The 23,219-nt window shown below is 43.0% G+C and overlaps 2 long non-coding RNA genes across 2 annotated transcripts in view; one reads left to right on the top strand and one right to left on the bottom strand.

The window, feature by feature from the left end:
- LOC134343610 (uncharacterized) overlaps window positions 1–23,219 on the top strand; it is a 45,785-nt gene that overhangs the window by 19,342 nt on the left and 3,224 nt on the right. The gene's annotated exons all lie outside the window — the stretch shown is intronic.
- Window positions 3,514–16,165, bottom strand: LOC134343616 (uncharacterized). The gene is made up of 3 exons (XR_010017290.1): window positions 16,094–16,165; window positions 11,323–11,498; window positions 3,514–3,773 (listed from the first exon to the last, which is right to left on the bottom strand). It is a non-coding gene; the product is annotated as an uncharacterized LOC134343616 (long non-coding RNA).

Below are 23,219 nucleotides of genomic sequence, written 5' to 3'. Positions count from 1 at the left end.
TCCTCGTCGTCCTCCGAAATCCTTTACAAGTCACCGACTGTGAGTTTAACCAGGGGGACCAGTTTTCCTGTGGTGGAACTATCACCCCGGCAAGGGTGGACACATAGACAACTCCCCACCAGTCAATCCCTTCTCCTATGTTGGAATAGCAATTTGGAATCGATCTGCCTGATCGATCCTCCAAAACCCACTTTCTCTGCGGGCACAACAATGCTCATTCAGTGTCCAGATCATGTGTCTGAGGTCTGTATCATCTGACCTCCCATTTATTTCTCTGTGCTGAGCATTACCTGTCATTCAAAGAGTCCTTCCTTCCTTTGTCTGTGAAGAAGTGCACAAGCAGGCAACAAGTCCTTGAAAGTAATATCAACAATCTGCCTTTGGTCACCATAGCAACCTTCGAGCTGCTCGGTGCTGTCTCCAACTCCAAACTCAGTAGAAATCCAAAATTACTTCCAATGCCTTAAAGTGACAGTCCAACCGTTGATCTTCATCTCTCTCTCTCTCTTTTCCAAAAGCAACATATCGGTGGTAAATAACTCTGTCTCTCTCTCCTTTCCAAACAAACCATCAATGATAAATGTCTCTCTCCAAACAGTTAATAGGGGCACTCCTGGATCCTCTCACACAATAAAAATAAGTTTGTTTTCTTGGAGATTAAGTGCTAAAGAGAAATTTAAAAATGGTTCAGATTTTCAGTTTTATCCTCTTATTTCTGGTTCCTGTCCTGTAAATCTTGTGCATCTTCTCCAGCACCTCTATTCTTTGTGTAAAGAGACCTGACTTGTTCGCAATACTCAAATAATGGTTTGAAATAAAAGTCAAAGTGAATTTATTATTAAATTGTAAATATGTCACCATATACTAACTTAAGATTTATTTTCTTGCAGGCATGTAGAGGAAAATAAGAAATACCATAAAATTTATGAAAATTATGCATAAACAAAGATTAACAAAAAGTCCTTGAAAGTGAGTTTGTAGGTTGTGGAATCAATTCAGGGTTGAGGTGAGTGAAGTTATCCACACTGGTTCAGGAGACTACTAGTTGAGGGATAATAACTGTTCCTGAACCTGGGGGTGTTAAGAAGTATTCTAAAGGAAGGAGAGGCAGCCATGGCTGACAAGAGTTGTCAAAGATAGCATAACAGGAAAATAATATAGTAAAAATTAATGGGAAGTTAGAGGATTGAGAAGCTTTTAAGAAGGCAACTAAAAGAGCCAAAAGGAGAGAAAAGATGAAATATGAAGGAAAGCTAGCCAATAAGATAAATGAGGATACCAAAAGGTTTTTTCAAATATATGCGGAATAAAAGAGAGTCAAGAGTGTATATCTGACCACTGGAAACTGATAGAAACATAGAAACATAGAAAACCTACAGCACAATACAGGCCCTTTGGCCCACAAAGCTGTGCTGAACATGTTCTTACCTTGGAACTACCTAGGCTTAGATCTTTACTTCCAAGCACTTTAAAATTGTGCCATCTCATGTTCGCCAAATGAGCAAAGAATTGGCAGAAGGAATTAGATTCTGAGAAAAATGATTTTGCCCCCGTGCAGGATGTCAGATGGCTGGAGGACAGCAGATGTGGTGCCTTTGTGGAAACTGCAGCAAGGCAAGGGTTAATGGGAGCCATGGTGGTTAGCGTGCTGCTATTACAGCTCTGGAGTTTGGAGTTCAATTCCAGGGCGGGGATGATGGCAGAGCAGCAACGGCTGGAATTTCAGGAAGCAATTCAGAAGGCACAGGATATATACATCCCAAAGAGGAAGAAGTATTCTAAAGGAAAGGTGACACAGCTAACAAGAGAAGTCGAAGCCAACATAACAGTCAAAGAGAGGGCATATAATAGAGCAAAAATTAGTGCGAAGTTAGAGGATTATGAAGCTTTTAAGAACCAACAGAAGGCTACTAAATGTCATTAAGAAGGTAAAGATGGAATACAAAAGAAAGCTAGCCAATAATATTGAAGATACATAAAGTGTAAAAGAGAATGTGGATATCGAATGGCTGGAAAATGATGCTGGAGACATAGTAATGGGGGACAAGGAAATGGCAGATGAACAGATTAAGTATTTTGCATCAGCCTTCACTGTGTCAAGGCTAAGTTCCAGGTGTCAAGGGTTATGAAATGTGTGAAGTTACCATTAGTAGAGAGAAGGTCTGAAGTTAGATTAGTCACCTGGACCAGATGGTGTACATTCCAAGGTTCTGAAAGAGGTGCTGAAGAGATTGTGGAGGCATTAGTAATGACCTTTCAAGAATACCAGATTCTGGAATGTGCAAATGTCACTCCACTCTTCAAGAAGGGAGAGAGGTAGAGGAAAGGAAACTATAGGCTAGATAGTCTGAACTCAGAGGTTGGGAAGATGTTGGAGTTGATTACTGAGGATGAGGTCTCAGGGTGTTTGCAGATGCACGATAAAGTAGGCCATAGTCAGCATGGTTTCTTTAAGGGAACATCTTGCCTGACAAATCTATTGGAATGTTTTGAAGAGAAAACAAGCAGGACAGACAAAGAACAATCAATTGATGTTATGCACTTAGATTTTCAAAAGGTCTTTGACAAGGTACCATACATGAGGCTACTTAGCAAACTATGAGCCCATGGTATTATAGGAAAGATTCTAGTGGCTGATTGGCAGGAGGTAAAGAATGGGAATAAAGGGAGTCTTTTCTGGTTGGCTGCTGGTGGCTAGTGGTGTTCTACAGGGGTCTCTGTTGGCACCAATTCTATTTATGTTATATGTCGATGATTTTGATGATAGAATTGATGGCTTTGTGAACAAAGGCATTCTAACCCAAAATTGAGACCGCAGATCCAAACCCTGGAACAGCCCGGAGTAGGCCCAAAGCCTCGCTTATCAGTTCATCACATTCGCGGGCACAGAACACAGCAGATGGGGCAATCTTCATAGCCACAACACCAAAGAGATGAACATTGCAGAGAACAAGTGAAATCGGCTCTCGTCCCAACTGACATCCTGCCTTTTCAGTCTGTCTAGGCGGGCACTTAAATTGACCAAACAACAGGACAGCGAAAGGCTCTGATGCCCTGGAGAGAGGAGTGAATATCACAGACAGCAAGCAAAATTGGCTTTACCTCTCAACCTCTGCTTTAAATAAACTCACTGACTTGGCCTCCGCAGCCATCTGTGGCAAAGAATTCCACAGATTCAGCACCCTCTAGCTAAAGAAATCCCTCCTCATCTCTGTTCTAAATGGTTGTCCCTCTATTCTGAGGATAGAGGATTGACTGGTTGGCAGGAGACAAGAGTGGGAATAAAGGAAGCCTTTTTTGGTTGGCTGCCAGTGACTAGAGGGATGTCCATTTAGAATGGAGGTGAGGAGGAATTTCTTTAGCCAGAGGCCGGTGAAAAGGTGCACGACTGCGCCTTCTGAATTGCCTCCAGAAACTCCAGCCATTGCTGTTCTTAAGCGAATGGAAATGCATTTTCTTAATGCAATGCAGTACTACAGTACTATATTCTTAGGTACACGTAAAGTGATTCCCTTTATTCCGGAGTATTCTACTTGGAGCGCATGTAGATCCCAAGTGTTCAGAATGAGTATTTCTAACTTTTCCACTTTGATTTAGTAAAAGTGAGAGCTCATGGTGCTGTGGTGTGATTGCTTTCTTACTTTCGTAAGAGAGTTCTGTACCCAAATATTTATCTTTCACGAAGGAGCAATCAATGGGGCAGATCACGTTGACTTCTGACTTCAGCAATGAACATATTTCCGGAATTCCAGCACCCTCTATAAGATATGAGTCTGAGGACAATTGACAAATGAAAAGGCTTTTAGTTAATTCAAAAATTTGTTAACTAGAAAGCACAACCAGGATCAGAATCAGGTTTAATATCACTGGCATATGGTGTGAAATGTGTTGCAGCAGCAGTACATTACGATACATAATAAATAACTATAGATTGCATTAACAAATATCTATAAAACATTAAATTAAATAGGTTGTGCATAAAGAGATGAAAAAATAATGAGGTGGTGTTGGTTGGCTCATTGTCTGTTTGGAACTCTGATGGCAGAGAGGAAAATATTGAACGTGTGTCTTCAACCTCCTGCCTGATGGTAGCAATGACAAGAGAGCATGTCCTGGATGATGGGGGTCCTTGGTAATGGATGCCACGTTTTTGAGGTATTGCCTTTTGTAGGTGCCCTTGATGGTGGGGAGGCTAGTGCTCATAATGGAGCTGACTGTGTTTATAACTTCCTCCATCTTTTTCTGATCCAGTGTCAGACGATGATGCAACCAGTTCGAATGCTCCCCACAGTACATTAGTAAAAATTTGCTGGAGTATTTGGTGACACACCAAGCCTCCTCAAACTCCTAGTTAAAAAATCCACTGTCGTGCCTTCTTTGTCATTCCTTGGATAAGTTGGGCCCAGGAAAAATCCTCAGATATTCGACCCACGGGCACTTGAAGCTGCTCAGCCTTTCCACTGCTGATCCCGCGATGAGGACTGGCATGTGTTCCTTTGACATCCACAATCAATTCCCTAGTCTTACTGATGTCGAGTGCAATGTTGTTGTTGTGACGCCACTCAACCGGCTGATAGATCTCGTTCATGTGCTCCTTCTTGTCACCATCTGAAATTCTGTGTCATTGGCAAATTTATAGATGGTGTTTGAGCTGTGCCGAACTGTGTAGTTAAACTAAATTTTAAGCTCAGTTAACAAATGATTGTGACGAAAGTCTCAGTGGAATTATCCCTGCAGCCTAGGCAAACGTGAAACACATTCAACATGCTGGAGGAACTCAGCAGATCAGGCAGCATCTATGGAAAAGATTAAACAGTCAACACTTCGGGCCAAGACCCTTCATCAGGCAACGGAAGGGGAGAGATCTCAAGTAACAGTATTTTTATAAGATTTTAAGACCTTAAGACTATATGAGCAGAATTGATTCATCTGATTGATTCTGCTCTGCTATTCCACCATGGTTGATTTATTTTCCCTCTCACCTCATTCTCCTGCCTTCTCACTGTAACCTTTGACACCCTGATTAATCAAAGACCAATCAACCTCCACCTTAAATACACTCTATAATTTGGCCTCCACAGCAGTTTGTGGCAATCAATTCCACAGATTCACCACTCTCTGGCTAAAGAAATTCCTCCTCATCTCTGTCCTAAATGGATATCCCTCTATTCTGAAGCTGTGCCTTCTGATCCTGGACTCCCTCACTATAGAATCATCCTCTCCACATCCACTATTGTATAGATTTCAATGAAATCCCTGCTCATTCTTCTAAACTCCAGCATGTACAGGCCCTTAGTAATCTTTCTAATTTACTGTACTGTACTGCTGGAAAACAACCTGCTTCTCGAGATTTTTCTATAAAAATGGTTTGCCATTGCCTTCTTCTGGGCAGTGTCTTTACAAGACAGGTGTCCTGGCCATATTTATACTTTATACTTCATTGTCGCCAAACATTTGATACTAGAACATACAATCATCACAGCGATATTTGATTCTGTGCTTCCTGCTCCCTGGATTACAAATATTAAATATTAAAAATGGTAAAAATTAGTAAATATTAAAACTTTAAATTATAAATCATAAATAGAAAATAGAAAAATGGAAAGTAAGGTAGTGCAAAAAAAAACCGAGAGGCAGGTCCGGATATTTGGAGGGTACGGCCCAGATCCGGGTCAGGATCCGTTCAGCAGTCTTATCACAGTTGGAAAGAAACGGTTCCCAAATCTGGCCGTATGAGTCTTCAAGCTCCTGAGCCTTCTCCCAGAGGGAAGAGGGACGAAAAGTGTGTTGGCTGGGTGGGTCGTGGGTGTCAGTGGTCACATAACCAGGACTTGTGATATGCACCAGCTGCTCATACGACCATCCACCACCTGCTCCCGTAGCTTCATGTGACCCTGGGGGAGGGAGGTGTTAAGCAGGTGCTACACCTTGCCCAAGGGTGGCCTGCAGGTTAGTGGAGAGAGAGAGCACCTTACACCTCCTTTGGTAGAGACATATCTCCACCCGCCAGCCAATCTTGACATCAGTGTTAATAAACCTGATTGTTCTCTGATTCTAGGCAGACTGGTCCAACCTGCTATAATCGTAAGTTGATTGAGAGCAAACCAATGATTTCAGTAACACACTCATTAATATTAATCAACATGCTTCAAAACATGGGTCTCCGTATGCTCTTCGCATCTGTATCCTTGACTTCCTTATCAGGAGACCACAGTCACTGTGAATCGGTAATAATCCCTCTGCAATTGGACCTTGGACTTTCTGACTAACAGACCCCCAATCTGTTAAATTAGGCAACCTCCCCTACTCCATTCTCACCCTGAATACCAGCGTGCCTCAAGGCTGTGTGCCGAGCCCTCTTCTGAACTCCCTTTTCACCTATGACTGCATTCCTGTACATGGTTCTAACTCCATAATCAAGTTCGCAGATGACACCACGGTGGTTGGTCTGATCAGAGGGGATGACGAGATGGCCTACAGCGACAAGGTCCAGCACCTGGCTGCATAGTGTGCCGACAACAACCTGGCCCTTAACGCCCAGAAGACAAAGGAGATCATTGTGGACTTCAGGCATGCTAGGAGCCACAACTCACGTCCCCATCTACATCAACAGAGCTGTAGTGGAGAGTGTATCAAGCTTCAAATTCCTTGGTGTCCACATTTCTGAGGATCTCACCTGGTCCCTGAACTCTTCTATCCTGATCAAAAAGGCGCAACAGCGCCTTTATTTCCTGCAGAGCATCAAGAAAGCTCACCTCTGTCCCAGGATACTGACGGACTTTTACCGCTGTACCATTGAGAGCATACTCACCAACTGCATCTCAGTGTGGCAATTGTCCCGTATTGGACCGCAAAGCACTCCAGTGGGTGATCAAAACTGCCCAGCGGATTATCGGCACTCAATTGCCCACCATTGAGAACATCTATCATAAACACTGTCTGGGCGGGGCGAAAAGCATTATCAGGATGCATCTCACCCTAATCATGGACTTTTTACTCTCCTCCCATCCAGTAGACGCTACAGGAGCCTCCACTCCCGCACCAGCAGGCACAGGAAGAGTTTCTTTCCTGAGGCTGTGACACTGCTGAACCTCTCATCACAGCGCTAAGCAGTATTGCACCCATATTGTACTGTCTCAGTACTTTTATATTTGTGTGCTGTAGCACTTACTTTTTATTCGCAGTTATTTTGTAAATAACACTATTCTTTGCATTTCTGGTTAGATGCTAACTGTATTTCATTGGCTTTGTATCTGTACTTGGCACAATGACAATAAAGTTGAATCTAATCTAATCAACACAGCTGCACCTCAAGGATGGAAGCTTAACTCGCTGCTCTCCTCTCACTACCCTCAGGCCGGCAGGGCACAGCTCAAACACCATTGATAAATTTACCATTAACACCACCATCAGCGGCGGAATCTTAGATGGTGAGGAGGGGCTTTGGGAATGAGATAGATCAGCCGGTTGGGTGGTTTTCGAACAACCTCGCGCGCAACGTCAGTAAGACCAAGGGACTCCAGCAAGAGGAAGTTGGGGTTTCACACACCAGTCCTCACTGAGGGGTCAGCGGTGGAAAGTGTGAGCAGCTTAAAGTTCCTTGGCATCAGCCTCTCAAAGGATCTGTCCTGGGCCATGAATGTTGACGTAATCATGAAAAGGACATGCCAGTGGCTCGACTTCATTAGTTTAAAGAGATTTGGTTTGTCACCAAAGACTCTTGCAAATTTTTATAGTATACAGTGGAAAGCATTCGGACTGGCTGTACCACTACCTGGTAAGGAGCCTCCAATGGACAGGAACGCAAGAAGCTACAAAGGATTGAGGCTTCCCAGCTGGTTCTATCATGTGCACGATCTGCCCCGCCATCAGGGTCGCCTTCCTGAGGCCATGCCCCAAGAAGGTGGCATCCATCATTAAAGACCCCCACCATCTGCGGCATGTCCTCTTCTCATCATCACAATCAGTGAGGAGGTGTAGGAGCCTGAAAAACTACTTTCAACATTTTATTGACTGAACTTTCCCCACCACCATCAGAGTTCTGAATGGTCCATGATCACGACCTTGTTATTTGCCTTTTGTGCTATTTATTTATTTATTTTGTAACTTAATAGCGATTCTAATGTTTTGCATAACAACAAATTTCATGACAAATGCTTGTGATAAATAAACGAAATTCTATTCTGTTTGCCCATGTATCATGGACAACACATTGATTCATTTATCCATTCATTATCCGAGACTGGAGACACTAGTGCATGTGCCTAAATAAATTTAAATTTGCATTTAAGTAATGAGGGAATAAAAGTTATACAACCTTTCATTTTTATCCTTCAATTTTCCAGTGGTTTACCTTACATTTAGTTGTTTTTCAGGAATGAACATTGGGCACATGGAGTACCGTTTTGGGACCCTTATCGAAGAACAGGTGTGCTGACTTTGGAGATGGTTCAGAGGAGGTTCACAGGAATGATCCCGGGAATGACAGGGTTAATGTACCAGGAGTGTTTGATAGCTCTGGGCTTGTACTCACTGGAGTTTAAAAGAATGAGCAGGGATCTTAATGAAACCTATTAAATATTGAAAGGCCAAGATAGAGTGGATGTGGAGAGGATGTTTCCTATAGTGGGAGAGTCTAGGATCAGAGGGCACAACCTCAGAATAGAAGAACGTCCCCTTAGAACAGAGATGAGGAGGAATTTCTTTAGCCAGAGGGTGGAGAATCTGTGGAATTCATTGCCACAGACGGCTGTGGAGGACAAGTCATAGAGTATATTTAAAGTTGAGGTTGACAGGTTCTTGATTAGTGAGAGTGTCAAAGCTTATGGGGAGAAGGTGGATGGTGTTGAGAGGGATAAGAAATTAATCATGATTGAATAGTAGAGTTGGCCTGAATGGCCTAATTCTCCTCCTATGTCTTATGGTTTTGTTCTTATGATCAGTGTTTTACTGTTCATATTTTTATAAATGCTTTTCTTTCATTAAATGTTTTATCAAACAGAGCAATTAATGTTTATCCAAATAAGTCTTAACACTCCACAGATGAATGCATATTTTTACTGCGTCTGGAAAGCCAGTCATGGCTCAAACACACAACACTCAGGAATTCCACAACAAGATGGCAGTATAGAATATTGGCGTGACTGGGAAACTTCGCTTAACATTTCTTTCTCTTTAAGCAATACACTGATTGTTTTTGTATAAGATGTTTGCCCGTAAGAGTAACAGGTCCATAGCAGATGCCATCTTATTGGGTCTTCACTCAACCCTGCAATATCTGGACAGTAAAGATGCATACATCAGGATGTTCTTTATCAACTACAGCTCAGTATTCAATACCATCATTCCCTCAAAAGTAATCAATAAGCTCCATAACTTTGGCCTCAAAACCTTCTTGTGCAGTTGGATCCTCAATTTCCTCACTTGCAGACCCCAGATTGGTGACAACATCTCCTCCACAATCTCCATCAGCACGGGTGCACCACAAGGCTGTGTGCTTAGCCCCCTGCTCTACTCGCTTCACACTAATGACTGTGTGGCCAAGCATAGTTTTAGTGCCATATTCAAGTTTGCAGACAACAGCACTGTTGTAGGTTGAATCAAAGGTGATGATGAATCAGCAAATAGGAGGGAGATTGAGTGGTGCCACAGCAACCTCTTACTCAATGTCAGCAAGACCAAGGAGCTGATTTTTGACTTCAGGAGAAGGAAAGCAGAGGTCCATGAGCCAGTCCTCATTGGAGGGGCAGCAACTTTAAGTTCCTCAAACTTGGGCCCAGCACCAAAAAGCAGTTACAAAGAAAGTATGCCAATGCCTCTACTTCTATAGATGTGTGGTGGAGAGTATATTGACTGGCTGCATCACAGCCTGGAACAGAAACACCAATACCCTTGAATGGAAAATCCTATAAAAAGTAGTGGATACGGCCCAGTCCATCACGGGTAAAGACTCCCCACCATTGAACCCATCTACTTGAAACATCACAGGAAAACAGCACCCATCATCAGCGACCCCCACCTCCCAGGACATACTCTCTTCTCACTGTCGCCATCAGGAGGAAGATACAGGAGCCTCAGGACTCTCACCACCAGGTTCAGGAAGAGTTACTACCCCTCAACCATCAGGCTGTTTAGTCAAAGGGGCTAATTTCACTCAATTTCACTTTCCCCATTATTGAAACGTTTCCATAACCTATGGGCTCACTTTCAAGGACTCTTCATCTCATGCTCTCAATATTTATTGCTTATTAATATTCCTTTCTTTTTGTATTTGCTCAGTTTGTTGTCTTCTGCACATGGGTTGAACGTATTAGCTGGGCAGTCTTTCTTTGATTCTCTTATAGTTATTATTCTGTAGATTTATTGAGTATGCCCACAAGGAAATGAATATCAGGGTTGTGCATGGTGACATAGAAACATAGAAACATAGAAAATAGGTGCAGGAGTAGGCCATTCGGCCCTTCGAGCCTGCACCGCCATTTATTATGATCTTGGCTGATCATCCAACTCAGAACCCCGCCCCAGCCTTCCCTTCATACCCCCTGACCCCTGCAGCCACAAGGGCCATATCTAACTCCCTCTTAAACATAGCCAATGAGCTGGCCTCAACAGTTTCCTGTGGCAGAGAATTCCACAGATTCACCACTCTCTGTGTGAAGAAGTTTTTCCTAATCTCGGTCCTAAAAGGCTTCCCCTCTATCCTCAAACTGTGACCCCTCGTTCTGAACTTCCCCAACATCGGGAACAATCTTCCTGCATCTAGCCTGTCCAATCCCTTTAGGATCTTATACGTTTATATGACCTTTGATAATATATTTAATTTGAACTTTGAAATTAACTTTATTTATAATGAATATTGATGAGAGGCATTGATCGTGTGGATAGTCAGAGGCTTTTTCCCAGGGCTGAAATGGCTACCACAAGAGGGCACAGGTTTAAGATGCTTGGGAGAAGGTACAGAGGAGATATCAGGGGTAAGTTTTTTATGTAGAGAGTGGTGTGTGTGGGAATAGGCTGCCGGCAATGGTGGTGGAGGCAGATACGATAGGGTCTTTTAAGAGACTTTTGGACAGGTACATGGAGCTTCGAAAAATAGAGAGCTATGGGTAAGCCTAGTAATTTATAAGGTAGGGACATGTTCAGCACCACTTTGTGGGCCGAAGGGCCTGTATTGTGCTGTAGGTTTTCTATGTTTAACATATTTACAGAATAAACCATGCAATCTCTTTCATTCTTACATTCATAGTCAATACTTTCAGTACTGTTCCTATTACATTTCTTAAAACCAATAGGAGGAACTTCATCACCCAGCCTGGCCCCTACCTCTCCAGCAGCGGACGAACCCTATACTGTGGCTCTTCCCACTGAGTCCTTGTGGTGTCTGCACTAAGTTTCAGTGTGGCCCTCAGCACGAATGCCTGCAGCCTGGAGTGTGCCAGTCGGCAGGATTCCATCACAATTCACAACATGCTGGAGGAGCTCAGCAGGTCAGGCAGCGTCTGTGGAAGGAAATGGACAGTTGACATTTTGAACCAAGACCCGTCTTCAGGACTTATCAGAGACGGGGATGGAGGACACTGTGCGAGCCTATCGAGGTTTTGCTTTCTACTCACACTGCAGCAGTAATTCACCTTGGTATTACAGGGGCTGCAAAGAAAAGAGCCATCAGGACCGTCACAGAGGCTGCTGAGCGAGCCTCCAGCTGGTGATGGATCAAATGGTGTATCCCTGGACCATTGCTGCTGTGACATAAGCCTGGGCCTGATCTGATGCTGAAAGGCACAGATAGAGTGGACAAAGAGTCTCCCAAGTTTGAATAATCTATTACCAGAGGGCATGCATTGAAGATGAGAAGGGATAGGTTCAAGGGGGATGTGAGGGTAAGTTTTTTACTCGGAGAGTCATGGGATGACTGGAATGTGCTGCCCAGTATGGTGGTAGAGGCAAATACATTGGAGGCTTTTAAGAGACATTTGGATAGGCACTTGGATGTAAGGAGGATGAAGGGATATGGACATGGTGAAAGTAGAAAGGATTAGTGTTTGGGTATTTTTAATTTGATTTTTAGATGGTTTGGCACAACATTGTAGCCTGTTCCTGTGCTGCACTCTTCTGTGTTCTAAAAGCCTACTAAAAGTGGTGGGTTCTGCCCAGTCCATCACAGGAAAAGCCCTCCCCACCATTGAGCACATCTACATGGAGCAGCACCATCAAGAAACTCCACCATCCAGGCCATGCTCTCTTCTCACTATCGAGAAGGAGGTACAGGAGCCTTAGATCCCACAGCACCAGATTCAGGAACAGTTACTACCCTTCAACCATCAGGCTCCTGAACCAGAGTGGATAACTTCGCTCACCTCAGCACTGAATTGATTCCACAATCCATGGACTAAGTTTCAAGGATTCTACAACTCATGTCTCAGTATTATTTATTTACTATTTATTTATTTATTATTATTACTGGGGTCTCTCGTATTTGACAGTTTTGTCTTGCACATTGGTTGTCAGTCTTTGTGTGTAGTTTTCATTGATTCTGTTGTATGTCTTTGTTCTACTGAGAATGCCCGCAAGAAAATGAATCTCAGGGTTGTATGTGGTGACATATATGTACTTTGATAATAAATTTACGTTGAACTTTGCTTATCCATCCATTAGATTTGGAATTTTTGCAGAGGCAGAACCTGTGATATCTTTCCAGTGAATTGAGTTCCCTTTTGACTCAAAAACTGTGAGAAAACTGTCCGCAAGGATCCATGACCACCAACTGGCCGTGAAGCGGTACAACCAACTCTCCCTGGTCACCACCCACGGAGATCGAGAGGGGCACAAATTCAACTGGGACATCAGTGAAAGTCATGGTGTAAGCAAACAAGGGAACTCCTGGAAGCGTGGCTTTCCACAAACAATTCTGTGAACAAACACGTTCTTATTTATGAGCCGACGCGGGCAACATTCCGGACCACAGTGCATGAAGTTTGCCACATGGCCAATCAGCAATGAGATTTCCTCCCCACGTTGTAACTGAGTTTCTGAAACAACGTTCAATTGAAAAGTATTTAAAGGCCAGGCATTCGGACGACACACCTCAATCAACAGCGCACTGATGGTGTCTCCTCACGTGGTGATGAAATGTTTGTAAGTAAATTGCCAAGATGGGTGAGCAACTTAACCCAACCATCAACCACCCAAGCTACACATCTTCCGAATTACTTCCAAATATAGAACAGTTTAGAACACAGTTCCCTAGCAGACCATGAGTTCTGCAATACACACACAATGCTGGAGGAACTCAACAAGCCAGGTAGCATCTATGGAAAAGAGTCCTGTTGACGTTTCGGGCCGAGACCCTTCATCAGGACTGGAGAGAAAAGAACGAGGAGTAGAGTAATAAGGTGGGGGGAGGGGAGATAGAAACACAAGTTGATCGGTGAAACAAGGTGGGGGGCTGAGATAAAGAGCTGGGAAGCTGATTGGTGAAAGATACAGGGCTGAAGAAGGGTGAATCTGATAGGAGAGGACAGAGGACCATGGAAGGAAGAAAAGGGGGTGGAGCACCAGAGGGAGATGATGGCCAGGTAAGCAGATAAGGTGAGAGAGGGAAATGAGAATGGGGAATGGTGAAGGAGAGGAGGGAACAGGGGCATTACCACAAGTTTGAGAAATCAATCTTCTTGCCATGTTGAAGGCTAACCAGATGGAATATAAGGTGTAGCTCCTCCAACCTGAGTGTGGCCTCATCACAATAGTAGAGGATGCCATGGACTGACATGTCAGAATATGAACGGGAAGTGGAAATAAAATGGGCAGCCACTGGGAGATCCCGCTTTCCCTAACGGGAAGTCCCAGTAGCCACCCAGGTGCTTGGTGAAGCAATCTCCCAATCTACATTGGGTCTCACTGATATTGGATACAGATTCATAGCTGAAGTTTGGGAAGACTGTTTGGGGCCTGAATAGTGGTGAGGGAGGAGGTGTAGGGACAGGTGTAGCACTTGTTCCGCTTGCAAGGGTAAGTGCCAGGAGGGAGATCAGTGGGGAGGGATGTCAAGGGAGTTGTGTAGGGAGCGATCCCTGTGGAAAGCAGAAAGTGAAAGGGAGGAAAAGATGTGTGTGTGAACAGGTTTGAAACCTTGCCCTTCAAATACATTAGAGACAATGGTGAATTTTATCTTCTAATAATAGATGGTGGCAGATATATTCACTACAGAAAGCTAATCTGATTGAAAATCTTAGTGCCCATGTCCAATTCACATCAAGTCCTATGCATCCTGCTCGCTTGCTAACCTATTGGTAAAGCCTAATTTGGAGTATTGTGCACAGTTTTGGTCACCTTCCTCTAGGAAAGATGTAAATAAGGTTGAAAGCATACAGGGAAAATTTACAAGGATGTTGCCGGGTCTGGAGGACCTGAGTTAAAAGGAAAGATTGAATAGGTTAGGACTTTATTCCTTGGAACATAGAAGATTGCGGGGAGATTTGATAGAGGTGTACAAAATTACGAGTGGTATAGAGAGGGTAAATGGAAGTGGACTTTTTCCACTGAGGTTGGGTGGGACTACAACCAGAGGTCATGGGTTAAGGATGAAAGGTGAAAAGTTTTGGGGGGGCAGAAGATCACGAGAGTGTGAAACGAGCTTCCAACGCAAGTGGTGCATACGAGCTCAATTTCAACATTTAAGCAAAGTATGGGTAGGTCCATGGGCTATGGTCCCGATGCAGGTAGTAGATAATTTAAATAGTTTTGGCATGGATTAGATGGGCCAAGGCCTGTTTCTGTGCTATACTTTTCTATAGCTCTACATCAATTCCAGATTTATCTTCACTTCAATCCTAAAATTCTATCCTTTGTTTTATCTTCATTCCATGCCCCTCCCTCTATCCATTTCCAGTAGTAACCTCCAGGCCTTACTGGTGAAAATATCATTTCTGATCTGTTAGGCAATCTCAGTTTGAAATTCCTTCCCTTCTGGTATTTGTTCCACTAGCTATTGCAAATCTAAGTTCAAATTCCTTCCCAGAACCCGTGTCTCTTTCCTCTTCTTTAAAATCCTCCTTAAAATCAAGCTTCTTGGTTAAGCTGTTGGTAATATTCCTCAATTTTTCTTCCTGCTAAGACATTTTTTTGTGGGTGGTGGTTTGGAGAAACGTCTCTACCGAAGGAGGTGTAAGGTGTTCCTTCCCTCCACTAGCCTGCAGGTCACCCTTGGGTGAGGTGTGGCACCTGTTTAGCACCCCTGGTCAAGGTCATGTGAAGCCAAGGAAGCAGGTGGTGAATGGTTATATTAGCAGCCGGTGCATATCACAAGTCCTGGTTACGTGACCACTGATGCCAGGCAGACAATCTCTGAAGAGTATTGATAATGGCTGGGGTCACCCATCTTGTAAAGACACTGCCCAGAACAACAATCATGATTGCCTACATCATACGACATGGCACATAATGATGATGATAATGACACCTAGCTTGGTAATGTTCCTGTGGAGTAGGAGCATCATTGCAATGCATCAGAGACACCATATAAGTGCAGATTACTGTTGTTGCAATAACGTGGTGGTGTTTCATGTATTTACAGGAACAGTATGAACTAAAGTCTTGTGTGCATCTTTACTTCTCCTTGCCTGGGTAAAAATGGTAGCATAGTTCATTAGTACAATCGCTCCACAGCACCAGTGGTCGCCCACGGCTGTCTGCAAGGAGTTTGTATGTTCTCCCCGAGACCACATGGGTTGCCTCTGGGAGCTCCAGTTTTTTCCACTTCCCAAAGATGTATGGGTTAAGATTAGTAAATTGTGGGCCTGCTGTACTGGCGCCAGAAGCGTGGTGACCCTTGTGAGCTGGCCGGTACCCTGCACATCCTCTGATTGTGTTGATCATTGACGCAAAGCAACGTATATGTGACAAATAAAGTTCTCTCCTTTATCTTTAAATTCTTTGTCGAAAGGCATTTTCAAGTTGGAATTGCTGGTCTTGAACACTTCCCTAACTTAGAACTTTGTTTGATTTCTAAATTGCTTTATCACTCCCTTCAACAATTTTTAAAACAATTCACGCATTATTTATTTTTAGTTCTCAAATTAAATGCTCAAGTACTCACCTAGGCAAATACTTGGAATACATTTTCTTCTCTATCAGAACGGAGTACAAAACAAAACAAAGTTCAAACAGCAGGAATTTTACTGGGATTTATAATACTTAAGATCTAGCTTTTACACCAGTACAAAGCTCAAAGTTCAAAGTAAATTTATTATCAAAGTACATATATGTCACCATTTACAACCTTGAGATTCATTTTCATGTGGGAATACTCAATAAATCTATAGAATAATAACCATAACAGAATCATAGAAACATAGAAAATAGGAACAGGAGTAGGCCATTCGGCCCTTCAAGCCTGCACCGCCATTCAGTATGATCATGGCTGATTATCCAACTCAGAACCCTGTACCAGCCTTCCCCCCATACCCCCGATCCCTTTAGCCACAAGGGCCATATCTAACTCCCTCTTAAATATAGCCAATGAACTGGCCTCAATTGTTTCCTGTGGCAGAGAATTCCACAGATTCACCACTCTCTGTGTGAAGTTTTTCCTAATCTCGGTCCTAAAAGGCTTCCCCTTTATCCTCAAACTGTGACCCCTCGTTCTGGACTTCCCCAACATCGGGAACAATCTTCCTGCATCTAGCCTGTCCAATCCCTTTAGGATTTTATATGTTTCAATAAGATCCCCCCTCAATCTTCTAAATTCCAACGAGTGTAAGCCTAGTCGATCCAGTCTTTCATCTTATGAAAGTCCTGCCATCCCAGGAATCAATCTGTTGAACCTTCTTTGTACTCCCTCTATGGCAAGGATGTCTTTCCTTAGATTAGGGGACCAAAACTACATACAATACTCCAGGTGTGGTCTCACCAAGGCCTTGTACAACTGCAGTAGTACCTCCCTGCTCCTGTACTCGAATGCTCTGGCTATGAATGCCAGCATACCATTCGCCTTTTTCACTGCCTGCTGTACCTGCATACCCACTTTCAATGACTGGTGTATAATGACACCCAGGTCAATGAAAGACCACCCAACTTGGGCGTCCAACTAGAGTGCAAAAGACAACAAACTGAGCAAACACAAGAAGAAAGAAATAGTAATAATAAATAAGCAATAAATATTGTGAACATGAGATGAAAAGTCCTAGGCTGTGGTGGTGCAAGTAGAGTGAAGTTATCCCCTTTGGTTTAAGACCCTGATGGTTGAAGGGTAATAACTGTTCCTGAACTTGGTGGTCTGAGTCCTGAGGCTCCTGTATCTTAATCCTGATGGCAGCAGTGAGAAGAGAGCATGACCTGGGTGGGTGGGGGGTTCTCTGCTGATGACGACCACTTTCCTGCGTTGTTTCATGTAGATGTGCTCAAAAGGTGCAAAATGTTGTTCTTTATCTTATAGTGTACATTGCGTCAGAATAAACCATCAAATAGCCTATTCATCTCTACATTATAAATGCTGTCTTGATGGTGATTATTCTGTACTTTCAATTGGAATACTTCTAACATCTGCGTTGTCCCTTCACACACCCTTTTTGCTTGACCAATAGATGCTTTCATTAACTTGATAACCTTTGGGCCCATCTTCTGAATTTATTGGTTGGATGATGGTTGGATTATTGGTTGGATGATAGTAGGATTATTGGTTGGATGATGGTTGGATTATTGGTTGGATGATGGTAGGATTATTGGTTGGATGATGATTGGATGATAGTAGGATTATTGGTTGGATGATGGTAGGATTATTGGTTGGATGATGGTTGGATTATTTGTTGGATGATGGTTGGATTATTGGTTGGATGATGGTTGGATTATTGGTTGGATGACGGTAGGATTATTAGTTGGATTATTGGTTGGATGATGGTTGGATTATTGGTTGGATGATGGTTGGATTATTGGTTGGATGATGGTAGGATTATGGGTTGGATGATGGTAGGATTATTGGTTGGATGATAGTTGGATTATTGGTTGGATGATGGTTGGATTATTGGTTGGATGATGGTAGGATTATTGGTTGGATGATGGTTGGATTATTGGTTGGATGATGGATTATTGGTTGGATGATGGTTGGATGATGGTAGGATTATTGGTTGTATGATGGTTGGATTATTGGTTGGATGATGGTTGGATTATTGGTTGGATGATGGTAGGATTATTGGTTGGATGATGGTTGGATTATTGGTTGGACGATGGTTGGATTATTGGTTGGACGATGGTTGGATTATTGGTTGGATGATGGTAGGATTATTGGTTGGATGATGGTTGGATTATTGGTTGGATGATGGTTGGATGATGGTTGGATTATTGGTTGGATGATGGTTGGATGATGGTAGGATTATTGGTTGGATGATGGTTGGATTATTGGTTGGATGATGGTTGGATTATTGGTTGGATGATAGTAGGATTATTGGTTGGATGATGGTTGGATTATTGGTTGGATGATGGTTGGATGATGGTAGGATTACTGGTTGGATGATGGTTGGATTATTGGTTGGATGATGGTAGGATTATTGGTTGGATGATGGTTGGATTATTGGTTGGATGATGGTTGGATTATTGGTTGGATGATGGTAGGATTATTGGTTGGATGATGGTTGGATTATTGGTTGGATGATGGTTGGATTATTGGTTGGATGATGGTAGGATTATTGGTTGGATGATGGTTGGATGATGGTAGGATTATTGGTTGGATGATGGTTGGATTATTGGTTGGATGATGGTAGGATTATTGGTTGGATGATGGTTGGATTATTGGTTGGATGATGGTAGGATTATTGGTTGGATGATGGTTGGATTATTGGTTGGATGATGGTAGGATTATTGGTTGGATGATGGTTGGATTATTGGTTGGATGATGGTTGGATTATTGGTTGGATGATGGTAGGATTATTGGTTGGATGATGGTAGGATTATTGGTTGGATGATGGTTGGATTATTGGTTGGATGATGGTTGGATTATTGGTTGGATGATGGTAGGATTATTGGTTGGATGATGGTTGGATTATTGGTTGGATGATGGTAGGATTATTGGTTGGATGATGGTTGGATGATGGTAGGATTATTGGTTGGATTATTGGTTGGATGATTGTTGGATGATGGTAGGATTATTGGTTGGATGATGGTAGGATTATTGGTTGGATGATGGTTGGATTATTGGTTGGATGATGGTTGGATGATGGTTGGATTATTGGTTGGATGATTGTTGGATGATGGTAGGATTATTGGTTGGATGATGGTTGGATTATTGGTTGGATGATGGTAGGATTATTGGTTGGATGATGGTTGGATTATTGGTTGGATGATCGTTGGATGATGGTAGGATTATTGGTTGGATGATGGATTATTGGTTGGATGATGGTTGGATGATGGATAAGGGGCAGAAGACGCTGGTGGGAGTTGTGTACAGGCCACCTAACAGTAATAGTGAGGTCAAAGATGGTATTAAACAGGAAATTAGAAATGTGTGCAATAAAGGAACAGCAGTTATAATGGGTGACTTCAATCTACATGTAGACTGGGTGAACCAAATTGGTAAAGGTGCTGAGGAAGAGGATTTCTTGGAATGTATGCGGGATGGTTTTTTGAACCAACATGTCGAGGAACCAACTAGAGAGCAGGCTATTCTGGACTGGGTTTTGAGCAATGAGGAAGGGTTAATTAGCGATCTTGTCGTGAGAGGCCCCTTGGGTAAGAGTGACCATAATATGGTGGAATTCTTCATTAATATGGAGAGTGACATAGTTAATTCAGAAACAAAGGTTCTGAACTTAAAGAGGGGTAACTTTGAAGGTATGAGACGTGAATTAGCTAAGATAGACTGGCAAATGACACTTAAAGGATTGACGGTGGATATGCAATGGCAAGCATTTAAAGGTTGCATGGATGAACTACAACAATTGTTCATCCCAGTTTGGCAAAAGAATAAATCAAGGAAGGTAGTGCACCCGTGGCTGACAAGAGAAATTAGGGATAGTATCAATTCCAAAGAAGTAGCATACAAATTAGCCAGAGAAAGTGGCTCACCTGAGGACTGGGAGAAATTCAGAGTTCAGCAGAGGAGGACAAAGGGTTTAATTAGGAAGGGGAAAAAAGTTTATGAGAGAAGACTGGCGGGAAACATAAAAACAGACTGTAAAAGCTTTTATAGATATGTAAAAAGGAAAAGACTGGTAAAGACAAATGTAGGTCCCCTACAGACAGAAACAGGTGAATTGATTATGGGGAGCAAGGACATGGCAGACCAATTGAATAATTACTTTGGTTCTGTCTTCGCTAAGGAGGACATAAATAATCTTCCAGAAATAGTAAGGGACAGAGGGTCCAGTGAGATGGAGGAACTGAGTGAAATGCATGTTAGTAGGGAAGTGGTGTTAGGTAAATTGAAGGCAGATAAATCCCCAGGGCCAGATGGTCTGCATCCTAGCGTGCTTAAAGAAGTAGCCCAAAAAATAGTGGATGCATTAGTGATAATTTTTCAAAACTCGTTAGATTCTGGACTAGTTCCTGAGGATTGGAGGGTGGCTAATGTAACCCCACTTTTTAAAAAAGGAGGGAGAGAGAAACCGGGGAATTATAGACCGGTTAGCCTAACGTCGGTGGTGGGGAAACTGCTGGAGTCAGTTATCAAGGATGTGATAACAGCACATTTGGAAAGCGGTGAAATGATCGGACAAAGTCAGCATGGATTTGTGAAAGGAAAATCATGTCTGACGAATCTCATAGAATTTTTTGAGGATGTAACTAGTAGAGTGGATAGGGGAGAACCAGTGGATGTGGTATATTTTGATTTTCAAAAGGCTTTTGACAAGGTCCCACACAGGAGATTAGTGTGCAAACTTAAAGCACACGGTATTGGGGGTAAGGTATTGGTGTGGGTGGAGAATTGGTTAGCAGACAGGAAGCAAAGAGTGGGAATAAACGGGACCTTTTCAGAATGGCAGGCGGTGACTAGTGGGGTACCGCAAGGCTCAGTGCTGGGACCCCAGTTGTTTACAATATATAATAATGACTTGGATGAGGGAATTAAATGCAGCATCTCCAAGTTTGCGGATGACACGAAGCTGGGTGGCAGTGTTAGCAGTGAGGAGGATGCTAAGAGGATGCAGGGTGACTTGGATAGGTTGGGTGAGTGGGCAAACTCATGGCAGATGCAATTTAATGTGGATAAATGTGAAGTTATCCACTTTGGTGGCAAAAATAGGAAAACAGATTATTATCTGAATGGTGGCCGATTAGGAAAAGGGGAGGTGCAACGAGACCTGGGTGTCATTATACACCAGTCATTGAAAGTGGGCATGCAGGTACAGCAGGCGGTGAAAAAGGCGAATGGTATGCTGGCATTTATAGCGAGAGGATTCGAGTACAGGAGCAGGGAGGTACTACTGCAGTTGTACAAGGCCTTGGTGAGACCACACCTGGAGTATTGTGTGCAGTTTTGGTCCCCTAATCTGAGGAAAGACATCTTTGCCATAGAGGGAGTACAAAGAAGGTTCACCAGATTGATTCCTGGGATGGCAGGACTTTCATATGAAGAAAGACTGGATGAACTGGGCTTGTACTCGTTGGAATTTAGAAGATTGAGGGGGGATCTGATTGAAACGTATAAGATCCTAAAGGGATTGGACAGGCTAGATGCAGGAAGATTGTTCCCGAAGTTGGGGAAGTCCAGAACGAGGGGTCACAGATTGAGGATAGAGGGGAAGCCTTTTAGGACCGAGATTAGGAAAAACTTCTTCACACAGAGAGTGGTGAATCTGTGGAATTCTCTGCCACAGCAAACTGTTGAGGCCAGTTCATTGGCTATGTTTAAGAGGGAGTTAGATATGGCCCTTGTGGCTACGGGGGTCAGGGGGTATGGAGGGAAGGCTGGGGCAGGGTTCTGAGTTGGATGATCAGCCATGATCATAATAAATGGCAGTGCAGGCTCGAAGGGCCGAATGGCCTACTCCTGCACCTATTTTCTATGTTTCTATGATGGTTGGATTATTGGTTGGATGATGGTTGGATTATTGGTTGGATGATGGTAGGATTATTGGTTGGATGATGGTAGGATTATTAGTTGGATGATGGTTGGATTGTTGGTTGGATGATGGTTGGATTATTGGTTGGATGATGGTAGGATTATTGGTTAGATGATGGTTGGATTATTGGTTGGATGATGGTAGGATTATTGGTTGGATGATGGCTGGATTATTGGTTGGATGATGGCAGGATTATTGGTTGGATGATGGCAGGATTATTGGTTGGATGATGGTTGGATTATTGGTTGGATGATGGTTGGATTAGTGGTTGGATGATGGTTGGATTATTGGTTGGATGATGGTAGGATTATTGGTTGGATGATGGTAGGATTATTGGTTGGATGATGGTGGGATGATGGTAGGATTATTGGTTGGATGATGGTTGGATTATTGGTTGGATGATGGTAGGATTATTGGTTGGATGATGGCTGGATTATTGGTTGGATGATGGCAGGATTATTGGTTGGATGATGGCAGGATTATTGGTTGGATGATGGTTGGATTATTGGTTGGATGATGGTTGGATTATTGGTTGGATGATGGCTGGATTATTGGTTGGATGATGGCAGGATTATTGGTTGGATGATGGCAGGATTATTGGTTGGATGATGGCTGGATTATTGGTTGGATGATGGTTGGATTATTGGTTGGATGATGGTAGGATTATTGGTTGGATGATGGTTGGATTATTGGTTGGATGATGGTTGGATGATGGTAGGATTATTGGTTGGATTATTGGTTGGATGATTGTTGGATGATGGTAGGATTATTGGTTGGATGATGGTAGGATTATTGGTTGGATGATGGCTGGATTATTGGTTGGATGATGGCAGGATTATTGGTTGGATGATGGTTGGATTATTGGTTGGATGATGGTTGGATTATTGGTTGGATGATGGCTGGATTATTGGTTGGATGATGGCAGGATTATTGGTTGGATGATGGCAGGATTATTGGTTGGATGATGGCTGGATTATTGGTTGGATGATGGTTGGATTATTGGTTGGATGATGGTAGGATTATTGGTTGGATGATGGTTGGATTATTGGTTGGATGATGGGTGGATTATTGGTTGGATGATGGCAGGATTATTGGTTGGATGATGGTTGGATTATTGGTTGGATGATGGTTGGATTATTGGTTGGATGATGGTTGGATTATTGGTTGGAT

Source organism: Mobula hypostoma, chromosome 1, assembly GCF_963921235.1.
Source record: "Mobula hypostoma chromosome 1, sMobHyp1.1, whole genome shotgun sequence".
Taxonomy (NCBI): domain Eukaryota; kingdom Metazoa; phylum Chordata; class Chondrichthyes; order Myliobatiformes; family Myliobatidae; genus Mobula; species Mobula hypostoma.
This window is presented reverse-complemented; position numbering and strand designations above follow the sequence as displayed.